Source organism: Podarcis raffonei, chromosome 2, assembly GCF_027172205.1.
Source record: "Podarcis raffonei isolate rPodRaf1 chromosome 2, rPodRaf1.pri, whole genome shotgun sequence".
In the NCBI taxonomy this organism is placed as follows: domain Eukaryota; kingdom Metazoa; phylum Chordata; class Lepidosauria; order Squamata; family Lacertidae; genus Podarcis; species Podarcis raffonei.
The window spans coordinates 4,082,693-4,104,189 of record NC_070603.1 but is presented as its reverse complement, the minus strand read 5'-3'; positions in this window follow the sequence as shown (position 1 = coordinate 4,104,189).

Sequence of the window (21,497 nt, the reverse complement as noted above, 5' to 3'; positions counted from 1 at the left end):
TGCCATATATTCCCCCTTCCCCTTTTTGGGAGTTGGGGGTAAATCATACATAAGTCAGACCCCAGAGTTAAGGCAAATGGACCATTTCATAGTTGCACATGAAATTTAGCTAGGTGCTTGCCCCACTTCCCATGGCCAGTAACCTGATTTCATATAAATTCTGGGGAGAATTAATTGATTAATTGGTGTGATTAGCTGATTGGCACCATGATGTAACAGACTGATGACAAAACTCTTGATTTAATTAGGTCTGGCCATCTGAGCTTTCCCACTGATACAGCTGGAGCCTGAAGTGTGGGTGGACAGCTACTTTAGCACAACCCAAAATGTGCAGCCGTTACCTGAATGGTTCAGAGGTTAGTCCTGTGGGAAGCACTCAAGGGACAGTGAACCTGTGGCTCTCCAGATGTTGCTGGGCTGCCATAATGATCATGCCTGACTATGGGCTGTGCCAGCTGGGGCTGATGGAGCCTGAATTCCAAGAGTAACTGGAGGACCACAGGTGCCCCATCCCTGTTCAAAGTGGTTAAAGGTAGTGATGGTGGGTAGAGAATGACCATCACTAGAGGGGCCAGTGGAGATGCTTGGATATGACTGTCTCACCATTTGCTTTCCACAATTCTTGCTCATTGATGGAAAGGTCGTGGCTCAGTGGTGGTGTATCTTCTTTGCATGCAGATGTTCCCAGGTCCAACCCCCGGCATTTCTAGGTAGGGCTGGGAAAGACCCCTGCCTGCCAGACAGTGTAGATGGTACTGAACCAGGTGGACCAAGTGGCCTCCCTTGGTATGAAGCAACTTCCTATGCTGTGAAGCTACATGAACTGCAAAGCTTAGAGGAGTTCTGAGATGCTCCTGTAAAAAAGTGGGGCAGAGGGTTGCTCTGGGGTGGCTTGTATTTTAAAACTGAATCATTTGCCTTATTGTGAGCCATTCTGGGTCCATGTGGTAGGAAAGCAGGTTATAAACAAGCAGACAAACAATTCCTTCAGTTCACAGCTGCCCCTTTGTAAGCAGAGTGATCCCCACTTTTGAGTTATTTATATATCTACAGATTTTTAAAAAAATAATGCATACAATTTACCCACTTAAAAAAGCTTCTCTTTTTTGTTTAGATCAAAGACTTTGAGAACTTTAAACACCTACCCACACACCTACCATAAGTTTTAGTAATTACTTATAATCAGTTCTTGATTTCCTGTGGAAATAGCCAAGCACGTACTTCAGTATAGAAATGAGTGCCAAGGCTTCCACGGTGGGTTATCTGGAAAAAGGAGAGTGCCCATCCAACAGAGGAAATATCAAAATGCTGGAAATACGCTGCAGTGAAGGAGAGAATAACCAGAAGCCTGCGAACTGATTTCCAGATAAATCAGCATAAATGTAATCTGCATATTCATGATATTTACCCAAAAGCTGTCTTCTCTTCTCAGATTAAATGCCCCTGGGGAGAGAGGAGGGCTTGTTACAGCCACTTACTCTCAGAGATGGGGCTTCCTGCAGAAGGCGTTGTGGGTGCGTGTGGGGGAAGCTTGGGAGAAACAAGACTATGTGCTTTCAATTTCCCGGGCAAGAAGAGAGAAGGCAGATTTTTTCTTGCTTCTTCTTGAGGGTTTTATTTTACACTGCAGTAGGATCACCACTAGAGCAGAACTAAATTTAATTCCAAGTGCTCCCCTTAAAATGTTATCCTGATGACAACCCCATGAGTAGATAAACTGAGGAGGGAAGTTACCAATCCACAGTTCTCAGCTGAGTGGGATTTGAACCCAGGTCTCTACTGCAGCCTTCCCCATAATGTAGGGCTGCCATACATCCGGAAAATCCCAGACATCACCGGGATTTGGCATCCAAAAATGGCGTCCGGGTGGAATTTTCAATTCCCTTTGTAATGTCCGGGAAAACCTGAACGTATGGCAACCCCTCTTGAAAGTGTGGGGGTTTTTGTGGCCTTTTTTAAAGAGGAGAAGCAGCCGGTGACACCTCCATCTTGGCAGCCTTTTCCCGCTCTCTCAGAGAACTGTTGGCGGATTTGCTATTTCCCTCCCTCCCTAACCTGGAAGAAGTGCTAAGCCGAGCCACACTGAAAGCCAAGGCAGGAGGGGGGGTATGAGAGGGAGCTTTGGTCTGGCTGGAAACTCTGTGAATTCTCCCTGCGCCCCTCAGCTCCTAGGCAAGCGGATCCCCTGGTTGTGCAGGATCCAGCCAAGGGAGCGCGCTGTGCGTGCCAGCCTGTGTGCTTGTGTGCTGTGTATGTAAGTGTGCGAGTGTAGCAGAGGGACAGAGTAGGAGGGAGGGGACCAAGAGACAGGCAGCCACCTCTCAGCACCCCACTGTCATCCCTGCCCAATCCAACCCCCCAGGACAAAATCAGTAGCAGCCTATCGCTCTGTCCCTCCCCTTCCTCCCCCCCCTCTATGGGCCTCTTCCGCATCCCCTCTCATTTTCCATCTAATGATCCCTCCCCCCCCCACAACCACCCTCCTCCCCCCTTTGGGGGGGCTCCTTCCAGAAAAATGATGATATATTTGGTTCAGGGAGACCCTCCCTTCCTCCAACTGGGGGGGGGGAAATACTTTTTTATTGATTTTCACAAACAAAACAAAATTAAATAAAACTTAAACTTTTACATTCAACCTTATTGATTCTCCCCCCTCCTTTACCTGCATCTCACTGGGCTTCCTGACTCCCACCCCCCCATGGGTCTTCCTCTGTTTGCGACACTCGCCCTCCCTTTCTCTGCTGCTGCTGCTGCTGCTGCTGCATTCCCTGGCCCCCACCCCAGCCTCACGCCATTGCATGGCTTTTCCAGATTTTTCACTTTTGGAAATATGGCAACCCTATCAAGCAGGTGCCCTTCAGATGATGTTGGACTGTGACTCCCATCATCACTGATCATTGGCCATGTGGACCAGAGCCGATAGGAGCAAGTCCAATGATGTCTGGAGGGCCAGAAATTGGGGAAGGCTGCTCAACCCAATTCTTCGTGTCACCCTGTGCAAAGTTTTGCAACTAGTGCAAAACTTTGGAAATGTTGATAGCTTCCATTGCTGGTAGAGGAGATTGAAAAGAAAACAAAAGCCTATTAAATCCCATTTTAGAATCTTCCAGATGAAAACAAATGTTTGCCTAGAAGGGAGGGAGAAAAAGACCCTCCCCTCTTCTATGCAAATTCATATAATCATCACTGGGTGGATATTTTTTTTTTTGGTCCGTTTCCACAATGAGACATTGTACTACCTATTTGACAGCTGCTGTCATATCTGACAAAAGAGCCTGGACCAGGAAAGAACTGTGATGCAAAAGATGTGCCATTCAGCAACAGCAACAGATGACCTTTGCTGGCCAACAATTCAGAGCTGCGAAGACCTTGCAGGCAGCGGTGTTGTCTGGCTTCCTCTGTCAAGTTGAAGAAAAATGTGTTTCTGTAACAGAAAGCAAAACAAGAATCAGGTTCTCTGAAATTTTTATTTTTAGTGTGGTCCAGCTGGCTTCTTCCCAAGCTCAGAAAGCACCAGTGAGTTCCCTCTCATTGCCAAGATTGGCAACTGGAAACCCCAGGTCACTTTGAGCCCCCTGGGCATGCCATCTGAGTAATCAATTGCAAAACCAAGTTGAAGTTTCCCCTCCCTGCCCTTGTCATAAATATGCTTTTTAGATTCAGAAAGAAAGAAAGAAAGAAAAGGAGATGTGGGCATGGGCATGTATATCCTCCTCAAAGTGACTGTGAGTAAATCTAATTGTCAACATTTTACAATAGAAATAAGGAACTGGAGGCCCCAAGTGCAAATCTGCTCTACTAATATGTACGATGCAGGAAAGGAATTCAGAGGCAGTATATTGGGAAACATAGGTGAAGCCCAGGCCCACCTCATTCTGTCTGCTCTTCAAAATGGTCCTTTCATAATTGCTCACCACAGGCTTATAATGTAGCTCATCAAATCAGGACTGACACTAGCAATATGGCTAGGGTGGCCATTTCGCCCCCCACTCAGGCTCCTGTTCCTCTACCGTGAACAACAACGAATATAGGGTAACTAACCAGCAGGTGGTGCTGGCAGTAGTAGATGGCCTGGTGGGCCACTTATCTGACTTCCCAGCAGATGAGTCAGTGCTGGTTATGGAGAGACGAGAGGCGGTGGGGAGGACGGCCATCTTAAGCAGCAATGACTCACCTGCTAGGAGGTCAAGTAAGCACTTTTGCCTCATGGTGCCATTCACTGCTGGAACCTGTAGTTCAGCAACATGTGGAAGGGCCACAGCTTCCTCATTCCCGATCTAAAGCTCCATGTGCTGTTTTCTACAGATCAGCATTGCAATGCAAGGTGTCAGAGTGAGCCATGCTGTGTTGTTTTTTCTAGTCAGTTGGCAATTTTAAGCATCTAGATTTCAAGCCAAGCAGTCCACTTGAGATACAGGCCTCTTGTCTAAATGGACCCCAAACACAACATTTTTGTTGTGTGAGGTGGCTCCCAGCTAACATGTTGCTTAGCTAAGATTTAGGTAACTGTTATAAAATTTGAATTCTATTTGCTGCTCGCTAAAATCATTAGTGTGATCTTTTAAACATGCTGCTATAGTATGGGATTAGGCTTTGATTACTAGATACTTATAGCAGGTGGAATTCAGTGTCACACTATTAAAAACATCAGGGTGAAGTTTATGGCAGAATCTGGCTGGTCAAATTTAGGGGTGGGGCTAGAATGGAGCCTGAAATTGCATGGGAGTTGGGTGGCCATCACTACCTTTTCAGAGCCCATTACTGGCCTCACAAAGCTTGTTTTTATTAGTTGGACCCATTAAATGCTGGCTCTGGCTACCAGCCATAATCCCAGTAAAATGTTCAGGAAGCTCTATATCCAGGATATTGTTCTGCACCCCTGATTTCCTTCCGCAACCGGCTTTAGTTTTGTATTTTCTCTCTCTATGATTGTATGATTCTTTCCCTCTCTTCTTTTCCTGGCATTCCTAAACAAAAAGCACATGAAATTTGCTGATGCTCCTGCGATAGGTTTGTGAGCACATTATGCTAACAGGATTGGGTGAGAGAGACAGAGCAGCTTCGGGGGGTAATACAAATTTCACCACCCCGGCACTTAAATCTCAATCCATGAAAGGCCTATTAGTCTAATCACAGTGCTTCCCTGCCTTATATCAGCTGAAATAGCAGTTTTCTGTTCTCCCTGACAGATCAATAGCAGCAGGATAATAAATATGCCCAAGCACTTGTGTCCAAATTTAATTTCCATTACAAGGCCCAAGGAAAGCAGGAGCGATGGAGCCTCCGCCAGGGATGGGGCTGATCACGCTCAGCACTCGGATTTTCAAGCTGTTTCATGCTTTTGTGACCGTGTTTGTGGGTTTTATGGTTTCTCTCTCTCTTTCTCATTTCTTTTCCCTTGTCGCTTCTTGCAATGTCTTTATTAGACTCAGGGAAGGGGAAGAATTGTGATTCTGGTGCGTCTGGAAGAAAATGTGAGACTGCAAAACAAAACAAAAAGACTCTGAGGCTCAACTGATTCTGACCCCTGCTGTCCAAACAAGTCCTGCACCAGTGAGTGCCCCCCCCCCGAAGTAATCATTTGCATGCCCCCAGCCCCAATTAGTAAGCTTTGTGCAACATCTGATATCTTGGCTTGAAGGGAAGAGCTCAGCTGCTCTGTAAGCTAGTTTTGGCCCAGATCACAAATTTCAGGCACTCCTTGGGGTACTGTTAAAAAAGGGCATGCCTCTGGTAAGTTATCAGTCTACCCCACCCCAGAAACATTTAGAAATTAAATGCTGTGGGGCAGTGGCCTAGCATGGGGGCTGAGGGGGTGGGGAGGGGGTGCTCCCACAACCAGCTCCCTCATTGGAGCCTGGCTCCAGTGTGTGAGGGAGCTGCCAAGGCACTGAGCTGCAGCAGCTCTGCTCCCGGCTCAGGCTTGACCCAGGCTTGGAGCGGAAGAGAGTGGCAGCCCTGTCACCACCTCTCTCCTTAGCTCCCTCTGTGCCCTGACCCCCTCGGGGACTTGCACCACACACCTGCCCTGGGAGGCGGTAGCTTGCACTCTGCCACTGCTGTGGGGCACCACCATCACCCTGCGAATGTCCTTGACCTTGGCATTGTGAGTCTCTCTGGAGACCCACAATGAAAAATCCTAAATGGAAAGTGATGTTTTGCATACCAAAGTTCTGAGTTTTGGCATCCTTGGTGTCTAGAGCAGGGAAGGCTCTCTTAAGGTGACAGCTGGTGTAGTTTTAATGAGCAGAGTTTCAGATAAGGACTTGGGGAACGGAGCCCCAATCTTGGCTGAGCCATAAGGTTCATTTAGTAGCCTTGGCTTACATACCATTTCTCAGCCTAATCTACCTTGCAGGGTTTTTGTATGAGGCACACTTTCCCGAGCACCTTGGAGAAAGGGCAGGATAAAATGTAAGAAGCAGAATAAGAAGAGTTTGTGTGGTGTAATGGTTACGAGACTGAGCTAAGTCCCTGGTTCAGATCTTGCTTCGGCCAGGAGGGACTCCTAGTCCCAGTCCCCACACTGCAATATAGGGGTGTGTGTGTTTGTGTGTGTTTAATATTCAGCTCCTTTACAAGGTGGTTTTAAGAATTACAAGATAATGTGTTCGAAAAACACTAGGAAGCACTATACAGTGGTACCTCTACTTATGGACATGATCCGTTCCGGGGTGCCATTTGCACCCCAAAGAGTCCATAAGTAGAGCGCTCCTTTGCAATAGAGCGCTCCTGCGCATGCACATGTGGCAAAATCTGGAAATATACACTTCCAGGGTTGCCGCATTCGCAACCCGAAAATCCGCAACATGAACCTAACACAACTAGAGGAATGACTGTACTACGAAAGCTATTTTGTATTTAAACTTTGGAGAGTCTTTGTCACTCAGAACAGACACCAATGAGTTTGACTTGGGATGGGCAAAGGGCAGAGGAACATTCACAGGTGGATTCCTGGGCAATTTCTGGTGGCAGCCTAGTGCCTGCTGGTTGCTGAGGTGCTTGCAAAGAATGTTGGGCTTAAGTGGAGCTTGGTCTGGGCTGGATCTACACTGACCTGTTTAAGGTTATTAGAATGATATTAGATATGTCATTCTAAAACGTCACACTTGTAAAATAAAGTGTTTTTTACCTTTGTTTTCCCCCCTCAAAACAGCTGCCTCACTGCTGCTGGTTGCTCTGCTGCGCCCTCTGGTGTCAGATTATTAAAACGCATTATGAACGTTCAAAGTAGGACATCATGTTTCCATATGGTTATCAAAACCATTCCTTCACCCTTTCTTAACATTAAAAGCCATGAGTGTAGATCCGCCCCAGTCTCATTTATCCTGCTTCCTCCAAGGAGCTCTGGGTGCCCTACATGGTTCTTCCTCTCTCCATTTTATCATCAGTTCTATCATGGGTTAGGCTGAGGAATAAGTGAGGATTAGAACCTTGGTTGCCCAGGTCCTCATTCACAGGTGGGAAACCTCAGGCCCAGAAGCTGAATGTGGTCTTCCAGGCCTCTGCATCTGGTCCTTGGAATGCAGGCCACACCCTGAGTGGCCCAGCGGCAGCCCCTAAGTGTTTTTGCCTGCTGGATTGGGTCCTTGAACTCTGACTGATGCCTCTTGTCTGGATGTAGGAAAGAGAGTATGTGTGAGAGAATGTAGAAACCCTTAAGAATAATTGTTTAATGTACATTGAAATGGAAAATAATTACATAATGTGACTGTATTGTACTGGTAAAGCATGACTGATTTGCATTGAAGAACATCTTAACAGGTAAATCATTAAGAGGTGTTTAAATCACTTGAAAAGGATTGTATGCATATTCATAGGCATCCATCTTGGGTGTGAGTTCTTTGTTTCCAGGCTACTCAAGAGAATGGACGTTTTAATTCTCTGTCTCCAACAAACAGCTTGGGGCTAATGGAGAAGAGATGGAGCTTTGATTTTTAGCTCAGGATGCAATATATTTGTAATTAAAATATTATGTCTTATGCTGGGAACAGTATAAGAAATTATGTATCTAGCTGAATGTAACTTTTATTGTTTGAAGTTTTTTGGACTCAGAGTTCTTTAAATAAAGTTTTTGCACCCTTTTTTTGGACTGGATAATTTTTATTTCAAAGAAGAGCAAGTTCATCCAACTGCTTCTATATGCACAATATTATAACCTCAATAGAAACTACTGTACAGCAGTGATATTTGCATTCATTGCTTCACCCATGACAGGCAAGCAGGTAAACCCCGGAAGGTTGTCTAGAAGGTAAGGTGGCCTTCGGTTTGAAATAGGATCCAATGCTCTAACCCATTCTCATGTCAGGTGTGGGGAACTTTCACCCCTCCAGACGTTGCTGAACCACAACTCCCATCAGCCCCGGCAAGCATGGCCAATGGCTAGGGATGATGGGAACTGTAGTTCAGCAACAGCTGGCAGGCCAGAGGTTCCCCACATGTGTCTCATGTTCTTATGCAAGAGTTCAGACTTAGCATCACATAACATAGCTCAGTCATGCTATAATCCCTAAAAGATCCCTCAGTTTGTGACATTAGATGAATCTCGGTGAAGTAGATTGTGCCACACTCCATGTTGGCCACTTGGGTGTCATCCAATCCCTGATGGAGCAAAGGTCTGCACTTCAGCCTCTCATGTGTCCTACTGATAAGGGCTTCTGGTGGAGCAGGTGTGGCAGTCAGCACCTCTCATACGAGGTGCCTACTTCTCCAGCATTTATAAGGCAGAAAATCCTCTGCACAGTAATGGAAATATACTGGTGGTTCCTGGATCAATAAGATGATATTGGGTCATCACAGAGAGATGGAGAGGATGGGAGGCAGCTGTGCTTGGGTGGCTCAGTTGCAGCTGGTAATGACCAGTGCCGAGTCCTGCCTGAGGCCCCTGGGCCCAGCACTGAGCTCGTTAGGGAAGTTAATGAAGGATGGAAGCTGGCAAAGCCCCTGGCTATTTCCTCAAATGTGCTCAAACTTCATGTGTCTGTTTACTGGGTCTCGGAGGCTCTGCAAACTCTCTTCCACCCACCTGCCCCCCATGCTTAATGATACAGGGAACATCCTAGATATTATTACAGCTGAAAGAGAAAGGGGAAGATATCCGGATGTCTTGGCTGGAGTGTTTCACTGCTAAAACTATCACAGGAAAGTGGGTGTGTGGAAAATTTCTCCATGTACTCTGGGACCTTGCCAACAAAGGTCCGTATAGTTAAAGCCATGGTTTTCCCAGTAGTGATGTATGGAAGTGAGAGCTGGACCATAAAGAAGGCTGATCGCCAAAGAATGGATGCTTTTGAATTATGGTGCTGGAGGAGACTCTTGAGAGTCCCATGGACTGCAAGAAGATCAAACCTCTCCATTCTTAAGGAAATCAGCCTTGCGTGCTCAGTGGAAGGACAGATCGTGAAGCTGAGGCTCCAATACTTTGGCCACCTCATGAGAAGAGAAGACTCCCTGGAAAAGACCCTGATGTTGGGAAAGATGGAGGGCACAAGGAGAAGGGGACGACAGAGGACGAGATGGTTGGACAGTGTTCTTGAAGCTACAAACATGAGTCTGACCAAACTGTGGGAGGCAGTGGAAGACAGGAGTGCCTGGCGTGCTCTGGTCCATGGGGTCGCGAAGAGTCGGACACGACTAAACGACTAAACAACAACAACACTCTGGGACGTCAGAGGCTCCTGGAAGTAGCAACAAAGCATTGGGTGATGGACTTGGGTTGGAGTCAGAGGTGCTTTATAAAACATACAACTAAAGTTTTCCCTTGGAGAGGCTCCGGGAGATGAAGGAGTTTAAGTAACTGTAGGATAACTGTCCTTCTCTTTGGTAAGAGAACTCTGCTTTTACAGAGAGAGTGCTTTCTGTTGGAGAGTTTTCAGCACCCCTGAACAACCCACAATTCCCAGGATTCTCAGGAAAACCATGACAATTCAGCAGGAGCAAAACCAATGTGGGTTTGCACTGTAGGAAGTCTCTGAAGTGGGAGAGGAAGCGGTATGTTTTTGAAAGAAATGGGGTGCTTCCAAAGTAGGAGCAAAAAGGAAATGGGATGAGCTAAGCCAGACTTAAAATTTATGTCCACTTCAAAAAGAAGTGGGATTATATCCCACCCCACTTTGAGTATTGATGGCATGTAGGTTCTCAGGAGACGGGTTTTGCTTCATGTTTACATTTTGTAGCCTAGAGGCGACCAATTGACCACTCACACAATCAAGGGGATGGAGGAATCAGTCACCATCACTGTCTGTGGCAGCATCTCCACAGCAAATGCAACATGTGCACCGGCCTGCAGTGGTTCTACTGTGGTAGACGGGAGAGGTGGGTGGGAGGGGAAAGACTCCAGAAATGAGTGCTGGTTATTTTGTCTCAGCCAGCCAACAGAAAACTGAGTAAGCACCAGAGAAGACTGGCAGATATCTCTGATCCCACATAGCTCTGATCCCTTATTTCAGATTCAAAGTTTCAAAATGCGCAATGAAGGTCCCATATTTTAATTTAAGCACTTCAGCTACACATTTTTGGAAATGTCATCCAGTTGTCCCTTGCTAGGAGGAAGAGGGCCAGCATAGCTGGGGAGCGGGAGTTGTCCCTAACAACTCAATTGCCTCAGGAGACCAGAAGCATTGACATGCATTGTCAGACCTTATGATAGGGATTTTTGCATATGCTAACAGGGGGCACTGGTCCCAATGCAGCCCCAACAGGCTGTGCCTCTTGATAAGGGACTTGCTAGAGATAATAAAAAATGGAACCCAGGATTCAGAGCAGAAGCTTTGTGGACGCAAAAGATGGCCATTTCCAAATTGCTTGTTCCAAATTACTTTCTACCCACCCCCCTCAATTTAAGGTTCTCTGTATGCGCACGCACACCCACAGGTGTGCTTTCAGGGCAACAGAGGAAATTGGTAGGGCAGGCAGTGGGAAGCGATAAATATGACAAGAGCATTTGCATATAATAAAGTGATGTTTGAGCGAAAGAAGGAAAGCAGTAACGTGGGCAGGATGCTGGCAGTGAACACGGGGCGGCACCTGGAGTTTAAATAGAGGTCAGTGGCAACAAGGCAGATTGGGAACCTTACTGGCCTCCAAGAGTGGCAGAGCCAGGTCAGAATGGCACCAGTATTGAAAAATGCTTGTTGGACTTCAAATATTATTCACTTCACTTTGGCCTCCATTTTTAATTGGGCCTCATGGCCCCACAGTGCTGTGAGGAAGTCCACATGTAAATGAGATTCAGGCTGCATTTGTGAGGGTGGGGGGAGTCACTTTAGTAACCAGAAATGCTGGTTACTGGGCAAGGATGGCCCTCCTGATGTTGTGGGACTCTAACTCCCATCGGCCTCAGCCACCGTGGTCAGTGGTCAGGGAAGGTGGGAGCTGTAGTCCAACAAGAGCTGGTTCCCACCTCTGACCTAGAGGGAGATAAGCCTGTTGCCCTGATGGCAGATTGTATGAGGCAACTGTGCACAGAGTTATGGGGTTCTGGTTCTACCCTTAGCAACTCCTGGGGTTTATTTTGCAGCCTTAAGAGTTGAAGATTGTCCCTCCTAATCCAATGGTACAAAGGGTTAATGGGTAGCATCTTGCCCAAGGCCCCAAAGCAATCTTTGGTGAAGCTGGGACATGGAAAGTAGATCTTCCTGTTCCCAGTGAAGCTCTCTGTCCAATAGACCAAACTGGTTTTGTAGTCAAGACTTCGTTTTCTAAGCTACTTTGTAGGATGGAATGATTTCTCTGGATCCTCGTAAATCTAATTGGAATGATGAGGTGTTAGCTCATTAGCAGAGAACCTGCTTTGCACCCAGGTTCAAGCCCCAGTGTCTGCAGACATGGAGGGGAAAGCTCCCTGCCTGTAATACTGGGGCGCTCCTGCCAGTTAGAGTAGTCAATACAGAGTTAGATGGACGAACAGTCTGGCTTGTCATAAGGCAGCTTGGTGCCCCCCTGTGCTGGGGGTTAGGGAAACAGAATGTATTTTCTAGGAATCCTCTGGGTTTTTATCCCGTGGGACTCTGAAATATAAGGGGCAGCCCTTCCCAAACCCTTAAATAATAAGTCTTCTGGAAACTGAGGTGCTGGTGCCAGATCTGTCTTCAGGCCAATCTTCGGTCTCATTTGAAAGTGGGTTTGAATAAAATAAAAGCCAGAAGGATCAACCTTCAGCGGCTTGGAAGCTGGATGCTGAATCCCTTTTTATCTTGCACAGATCATAGAATAATCGGAAGCTCCTGCATACTGCGATTGCATTTCAGCCCCCAGGCTAGTGGGGGTTGGCTGCTTCTTTCTGGGTCCCCCCTTCCCTCCCCTGCAATACAAATGTAATTGTTTTTTGTCCAGAGGGGAACAATGTGAAAATAAGAATCCGAGGTGACCGTGTGTGCTTTATTTGGGTTGTTATTTTTCCTCGCCATTTTCAATGCATTAAGAGTAGCATATTCGTCGCCTCAATAATCCCCCTCTATTATTGCAAAAACCGTGGTGTCGGGTCCAATTACGTCAAAAGAACGTTTTGGTGTTTTGCTTCTTTTTGGGAGGGGGGAACGGACTAGGAAGGAGAGGAGTGGGAGGTGGGCAAAGAAAAAAAAGCGACGAAACCCAACACTATGTGAATAAGTCCAAGAAGTCCTTTTTTTATTTTTGTGCGTACTGGGCCCCTTGCAACCGTGGAGAGGGCAGGATTGATGAAAGCATTTTCGCATTGTGCAGATGGCAAGGATAAATATTAACCTCTCCATTCCCAACCACTCTCCAGTGTCTTCCCTGAAACACACAATTCCCATCTGGTTTTCAAAAATGCAATGCCCTGGGAACCATCTGCATGCTGGAAGATGGACCCCTAATGCGAGTATAAATGAGAAAGAACTGCTTCAGGAAGGGGCGTGGTAATGCACTTTGGAATGCTTGTTAATCTAATGCAATTTTCCCTTCTGTTAACACAATAGTTCTTTTACGAGGAGAGCAAATTCAGATGGCTCCCTGAGCTGCAGTCTTAGGCAGAGTTCTTAGAGCACTGAGTTAGGGATCCTGCCACATTCTACCCAGCTGGCATCTGGGCAGGAACCCCCAAGTGCCAGTGGGGGTATAAGCATTTTCAGAATGCCTTGTTGTAGCAGGTTCTGGGCCCACTCAGCCCCTCAAATCTCTGTAGATGAGGGAGGGATGGATGGATGGATGGATGGATGGATGGATGGATGGATGGATCGATCGATCAATCAATCAATCAATCAATCAATCAATCAATCAATCTAATTTCTGTTCATGTCAATTCTGGATGTGTTCATAAGTCTATTCTGTCCCCTGTTGGAAGTGTAACAGAAGAGATCATTCCATGTGAAACTTAAGAGTTAATTATTTTTCCAGTAAACTGGCTAACTGGGGAGCGGGGTGTTGCTTAGCAACCAGAATAGGCAGAATGGTCCTTACTAGCATGTGCCCTGATTGGCAATGTAGTCCTAAGGGAGTTTTGCCTTGAGATGACCATTGAGAATTCTTGGAGAATAGGTGAGGTCCCTGCAGACTGCAGACGGGCAAATCTTGTCCCCATCTTCAAAAAGGGGGGAAAAGAAGCCCCAGTAACAGCCAACCCTTGAGGTTGACACTGATACCAGGAAAGGTCCTAGAACAGGTAATTCAATAATCGGTCTGTGTGCATTTAGAAAAGGATGCTGTGATTACTAAGACCCAGTATGGGGTTCTCAAAAATAAGTCATGCTAGACCAATCTGATTTCTTTGTTTGATAGAATTACAAACTTGGTGAATCATGGGAATGCTGTGGACATGGTGTATCTTGATTTTAGTAAGGCTTTTCACAAAGTCCCCCATGATATTCTCGTGAGGAAGCTGGTAAAATGTGGGTTGCATGATTTGCAGATGAGATCAAACTTGGAGGGGTAACTAATGCTGTAAAAGACATGATCAGAATTCAAAATGACCATAACAGATTGGAGCATAGCTAACAAAATGTTTTTCAATAGGGACAAATGTAAGGTTCTGCACTTAGGTAGGAAAAACCAGATGCAGAAATATAAGATGGGGGACACCTGGCTTACTAGCAGTACATGTGAAAAGGATCTAGGGTTATTGGTGGACCACAAGCTTAAAATGAGGCAACAGTGTGATGCAGCAGCAAAAAAAGTTAACGCTATTCTAGGCTGCATCAACAGAAGTATAGTGTCCAGATCAAGGGAAGTCATTGTCAGGAGCGTCCTACATGGGAGTAGGCATCCAAGAGACACACATGGCCGACTGGCATGTTCTCTCCTTCCTGGTCATTCATTTGGGAGCTTCAAAAGCGTTCTCCAGCCCGAACATCACAGCGACTGACATCTCTGAGAGGCATCAGCAAACTTCAGGATTCTGCAGAGTATTGGCAGTTCGCGTGACAGACTCAGCAGCACAACATTTTGGCTAAACTACTTTATTTACATATAATACACTCGGAGCATTCTGACTCAGCTCCTTCCTCTTTCTCATCAGACAGCAAAGAGAGAGAACAAAGGACAATAGTCCCGCATCACGGAACACAGTAATACAAACATCCTGTCTCCGTCACTTCCCACACTGTGGAATGAAAACATACACCATCAAGTGGTAGAAACAATCCCATTACTGCAAGCACAGGGCAAGAATCCTAACAGTCATAGTCCCACTCTGATATGCTTTGGTTAGACCACACCTGGAATACTGTGTCCAATTCTGGGCACCACAATTTAAGAAGGATGTTGACAAGCTGGAACATGTGCAGATGATCAAGGGTCTAGAAGCCAAGCCTGATGAGGAGCCCTTGAAGGAACTGGATATGTTTAGCCTGGAAAAGAGGAGAGTAAGAGGAGATATGATAGCCATCTTCAAATATCCGAAGGGCTGTCACATAGAGGATGGAGCAAGCTTGCTTTGTCCTACTCTGCAGAGTAGGACTCAAACCAATGGCTTCAAGTTAGAAGAAAGGAGATTCCGACTAAACATACCGGAAAACTTTCAGACAGTAATGGCTGTTTAACAGTGGAACAGTCTCCTTTGGGAGGTTGTGGGCTCTCCTTCCTTTGAGGTTTTCAAGCAGAGGTTGGATGGCCATCTGTCATGGATACTTTAGTTGAGATTCCTGCATTGCAGGGAGTTGGACTAGATGACCCTTGGGTCCCTTCCAACTTAGATTCTATGTGTGGGAAGCAGGAGACATGTCTCCAGATGCAGGAAGAAACTGGTAGCTGAATAGACCTCTCTCTCTGCTGTGGAAGATTTCAATGGCAGGGTGTGTGCCCTTCTCCATTTTTGGAGGAAAGCTCAGTAAGAAGCATCAGCAGAACTTGGACAGCAATGCATTAGGATGAGGGAATGTCAGTGAAGCTACTGTGGAGGGCAGGGAACAGGGGTTCCTAGCAGGTGAGCTCAGGTCTTCAGGCGGAGGTGCTTCTGTGAGTGTTGAGGCTGCCAGCCCCACTGCCCTATTTGTGTCTCTCACCAGCTCCGACATCGCATTGACACCTCTGCAGGAGCGAAGAAAGATCTGCTCCTTGGTGCTAAAGCAGGGAATTAATGTGCATGGTGAATAGAATTGGGCCTGGCGTCCACTCAGTAGTGGGAGAATTATCAAACCTCATTGGTGTTATCTTGTCTTCATTCTGTTAAGAAAAGAAACAGCATCAAGCCATGGTTCTTTTAAGCTCTGGTTGGCTCCATGTAAGCTTCTGCTTTGCTCTTTGGAAGACATTTTGTCTGCTCCCCACGCCCCACAAGGCCATGCAAATCCCATGAGAACAGGACCTGACCCTGGGCCAGGGAGGTGGAAGAAAGCAGGGAATGTCCACATGTTACAGAAAGAACACTGGGACCTGTAGTTTGTTAAAAAGGTAAAGGACCCCCGACAGTTAAGTTCAGTTGCTCTATAGACTGAGGGAGCCAACGTTTGTCTGCAGACAGTGGCCACCATGACTAAGCCGCTTCTGGCAAAACCAGAGCAGCGCACGGAAACACCGTTTACCTTCCTGCCAGAGCGGTACCTAATTATCTATTTGCACTTTGACGTGCTTTTGAACTGCTAGGTGGGCAGGAGCAGGGACCGAGCAACGGGAGCTCACCCCATTGCGGGGATTCGAACCGCCGACCTTCCGATCGGCAAGCCCTAGGCTCAGTGGTTTAGACCACAGCACCACCCGCGTCCTGTAGTTTATTAAGGGTGCTCAAAATTATAGCTCTGTGGGGGTAAACTGCTGTTCCCAGAATTCCTTGGTGGGAGAGTGCCTTAAATGTGTGGCGTGTATGTAGCCGGACAGTTTTGGCTCATTCCAAATAGTTTGCAGAGTCTGCACCTTATCTCTTGAAGAGGTGGAGCTCTCCTCACCTCTTGTGGATTCTCTAGCTGCCTGGTGTAATCAGATGCTTGCCTCCACAACTAGATGCATAAACAGGAGCTGAGGCTGGGGTAGACAGTGTTAATTAGCTAAATATTTGGAGATGGGTTTATGAGGTGCCTTGGAATCTTAAAACAGCCGCTGCCAGGATTGTGATAACTGCTGGGGGACAGGCAGGACTTTCAGCTGTTTGCCTACTTCTTGGTTTTGCTAATGGCACTCAGGGATCTGGTGTTAATTAAAATTAAATAGTGTGGCTTGTACCTTTCACTGCTCAGTACTCCATCACAACATTGTTGTCACTAATGCACGGTGTGTGTGTGTGTGTGTGTGTGTGTGTGTGTGTGATTTCTTCCCAACACCCATGGAGGAGTGCCAGGACATTTTCAGTGCAGGTATAAGGAGCCTGTGGCCCTCAAGGTGCCATTGGACTAACAAGCTCAGCCAGGATGGCCCAAAGGCCAGGCATGATGGCAGTTATAGTCCAGACATGCCTGGAGGGCTCACCCCTCTTCTAAAAAGGGACAATCAGAGATGGAGCATCTTAAAATTAAGGGCAATGAAACCTGAATTGGGTATTCATCTAAGAGACACCTGATTTCCACTCCCCAGGCATAAAAACACTGAAATTGGTCTTACAGGATGTGATGCTGCTGGGGGTGCTTCCAAACTAGTGCTTTTAACAGCATCCACATGACATCATTGGCACCAGTATGCTACCCTGTATCGCTCCCATTTTATATAGATTTAGAGTTTCTGTGAAAATATTTCCACCTGCCCTAGGGGGACTCACCAAGCCCTACTATGTTAAATATGTATTCTGTAGTTGACCTCCTTTGCAATGTTTTACAGTGGTACCTCGGGTTACATACGCTTCAGGTTACAGACTCCGCTAACCCAGAAATAGTACCTTGGGTTAAGAACTTTGCTTCAGGATGAGAACAGAAATCATGGTCCGGCAGCACGGTGGCAGCAGGAGGCCCCATTAACTAAAGTGGTGCTTCAGGTTAAGAACAGTTTCAGGTTAAGAACAGACCTCCAGAACTAATTAAGTACTTAACCTGAGGTAGCACTGTATTTTGAAACCTTTAAGATAATATTTTAGTTTTCTGTTATGTTGCTTTGACTGTATACTCTATATTTGACTTTCTTCAGATTGTTTTATTTATGTTTTATTGATTTAATATGCTGTAAACCGCTTTGAGACTTTTCTTTAAAATATAAAGCAGTATAGAAATTTTTAAAATAAAATAAAAACAAACAAACCTTGTTGCCAATGACCCGCAATGCCTGAAATACCCATTTGCACTATAAAGTCCCCATCTGGAAGCACCCTCCAATCTCTGAAAGAAAACAAATATCAGGGAGCTCAAAATGGTGAGTGCGCTCAGCGCTCAGCATATCTGGGATTTGTGGTTGGTGGAGCAAAGGGATGGAAGCTGGTTTCTTGATGCATTTGAATCAGCACCTTTCTTTTTGCTAAATTAAATACTGAATAAGAAGTAGCTTCCAGATCTGGAATGGAGGGCCGTTGTCACAGTAGGTGGAGAGAGAGAGAGAGAGAGAGAGAGAGAGAGAGAGAGAGAGCCCTGAGCCCAATTAAGGGGTGAGAACAAGGGTATCCCTTCTGCTCAGGATAGGGCCATGGAGTCCCCCTCCCCACAGCTCTGGGGAAATCCCCAGATCTTGTGGGAATATTAAGGAAGGTAGGAGAGGATATATTGTTTTGATATTATCCCTCCTCACTCATGCTCATGAGTAAACAGCAGAGCACATTCCCTCTGCAACTTATTGGAAGCAAGTTGATGATTCGTTAGAATCCTGTAATTAAGTAATTCAGTCTGGCTTGTCCAGTCTGGAGTGTTCCTGGTAAGTTTCCCCTTTATTTCCCTCTTAAAATAAAGTAGAATAAAGTTTTACTCACATTCAGTTCACAGCAGTAATCTGAAGTCAGGCTTTATCTTGTGGTTACAGTGAAAAGAAGTCTGAGCTCCATCTCAGACTTCCTGCTTGTGAAGGCTGAGCCATGCGCTGGCTAAGAGCCAGGAGAGCAAGAGGCCAAAGGTCCAAGAGAGAGGTGGTTGTGTGGCCAACCCTTTTATCTGGTCAGCTAGGGTCATGCCCATCTACTTGGTCACACACAGGGGGAGGAAGCTCCAGAGCAGGTATGACAGGAAGTGTCTGGAGCCACATCCCCCTGTGTGTCCATTCTAGGCAAAAGGAAAATGTTGTACTTGACTGCTCTAGTAATAATACATCCCACAGATCTGAATCAAAACGTTGGAGGTGAGCAGTGAGGGGCAGGAGATGATGCTTTTGCCTCCTGCTTGCTACTTCCCTGGGACCTTGCAGCAACAAATGTCAGTTCCACATGCAGCCAGTTCCATGTGCCAGGAGCCTGGGCTGTGGGATCCTTGGCTCACACAAAATCATTATCTCATGATTTAAAAAATGAAAGGTTGATAGACAGAGCTCACCTCCTCTGCTTCCATCATCTCAGCCCATGCTGTGTGAACTAAATCCATCCTAATTATGGCTGATTTGCATGGGGAGTTGAAAATTAATCTCTCCTAAGTTCTGGGCGTTTAGTGATTCTGCTTGGGCTTATTAGAAGCACTATGCTATTTCCCAAGAAGGCATGTGTGCTTGTGGGGGGAAGAGTGTTCTTCATTGTACAGCAGGTGTGCTGGGTACCCTTTTTGCAGGGTGTACACCAGTTTCCATCAGAGATCAATCCCTGTTAATTTCCCTAGTGGGCAGTTCTTCAGAGAGTAGCTGAGACAGTTAATGCACAGATGTGGAGGAGCAAACATACCTGCCTGATAGAGAAGGATGTGGCTCTTTCACGGGTGGGGAATTGAGACAAGCAGCAATTCCGTAACTGAAAAAAAGCATGCATGGCCCACCCCACTCAAGGAAGCTGCGTGCTTGTTATGTTAAGTGCTTCCTGTGACATTCATTCTATCCTGGCAACAGAACCTAAGCATCAGCTTCCTCGTTTGGGGACCTAGCACTCTATCACTCTCTGATGAATAGCTATCATGCAGGGTTGTTACATTCAGGATTTAAGTCTGCCATACTATATGGGATGAGGAACTTTAGGCCCGGGGGGGGGAATTCACCCCCCAGGACTCTCTACATGAAGCCGCTGGGACAGATCATCAGGGCGTTTGGGCTTGGTGTCCATCAATATGCGGATGATACCCAGCTCTACCTCTGTTTTAAATCGGAACCAGCGAAGGCAGTGAAGGTCCTGTGTGAGTGCCTGGAGGCGGTTGGAGGATGGATGGCAGCTAACGGATTGAGGCTGAATCCTGACAAGGCAGAAGTATTGTTCTTGGGGGACAGGGGGCGGGCTGATGTGGGGGACTCCCTGGTCCTGAATGGGGTAACTGTGCCCCTGAAGGACCAGGTGCACAGCCTGGGAGTCATTTTGGACTCACATGGAGGCACAGGTCAATTCTGTATCCAGGGCGGCTGTCTACCAGCTCCATCTGGTTTGCAGGCTGAGACCCTATCTGCCCGCAGACTGTCTCACCAGAGTGGTGCATGCTCTAGTTATCTCCCGCTTGGACTACTGCAATGCGCTCTACGTGGGGCTACCTTTGAAGGCGACCCGGAAACTACAACTAATCCAGAATGCGGCAGCTAGACTGGTGACTGGGGGCAGCCGCCAAGACCATATAACACCGGTCCTGAAAGACCTACATTGGCTCCCAGTACATTTCTGAGCACAATTCAAAGTATTGGTGCTGACCTTTAAAGCCAGAAATGGCCTCGGCCCAGTATACCTGAAGGAGTGTCTCCACCCCCAACGTTCAGCCCAGACACTGAGGTCCGGCGCCGAGGGTCTTCTGGCGGTTCCCTCACTGTGAGAAGCAAAGTTACAGGGAACCCGGCAGAGGGCCTTCTCGATAGTGGCACCCGCTCTGTGGAACGCCCTCCCATCAGATGTCAAAGAAATAAACAACTATCAGACTTTTAGAAGACATCTGAAGGCAGCCCTGTTCAGGGAAGTTTTTAATGTGTGACATTTTAATGTATTTTTAATCTTTATGGGAAGCAGCCCAGAGTGGTTGGGGAAACCAAGCCAGACGGGCGGGGTACAAATAACAAATAACAACAACAACAACAACAACAATTATCTTTGTCTGGCCCTCGGGACTGACCTCCTTCATCATTCACATCTCTCATTGCAGCCTCTTTGAGTATTTCTGCCTGACCAGAATGCATCCTTGAATAATCCTTTTGCTTCCTGAATGGAGGGTGGATGGAAAGGGGTGTATGTGTGTGTAGAAACTAGCCTACTGTATGAAGGCAAAATTCACCTTTGTTCTTCTGCCCTCTTTTACTCCTGGCTCCAGCTGCCACTAGAAGGAAATGTGGCCCTCAGGCTGGAAGAGGCTCCCCACACCTGCCCTATGCACATCTGTGGTGTATGTAGCGTTGAACATGGAGTTTGAACAAGCGTGCACAGCCTGCACATCTCTTTACAGTTTGAGGGCTGACAAACTAATATTTATTTAGCATTGCCTGCAAGGACAACATGTGTGTTTATGGTTTGTATACACCATCTGATTATTAGAACAGCACTGTGAGCATCTGCGGTTTCTTAGAGGGGGAGCTAATGGAAAACATTCACTAAGGGCCTGCCTGTCTGGATGTATCCATTAGGCAATATCAGGTACCAAACTAACTCTGCTTTTTAAACACAACCCATTAAAAAACCCCTCTCCTGCCTGGGGAGGACTTGGAAGGGGCTGGCCATGATCACACTGGCTGGCAGCTGACCTGATCTACGTTTCACCTTTGAAGGCACAGATCTGTGCCTTCACCTTTGAAGGCACAGATCAGGCATCATTTGCTCCAATCCAGGAGAGAGATCTCCATGTCTGCAAACATGCAAATCCAGGTTCTGTCAAAAGTGGTGCGATGTGAACTGGACCACACCCCACACCCCTCAGTGTGGGCTAGCAATTGTAATCTGCGGCTAGAACTCAGTTGGGGCAGCTGCTTTTATATGTAGCTACAAGTTGTTTAAGGGACGTGGGTGGCGCTGTGGTCTAAACCACTGAGCCTCTTGGGCTTGCCGATCAGAAGATCGGTGGTTCGAATCCCCGCAACGCGGTGAGCTCCCATTGCTCAGTCCC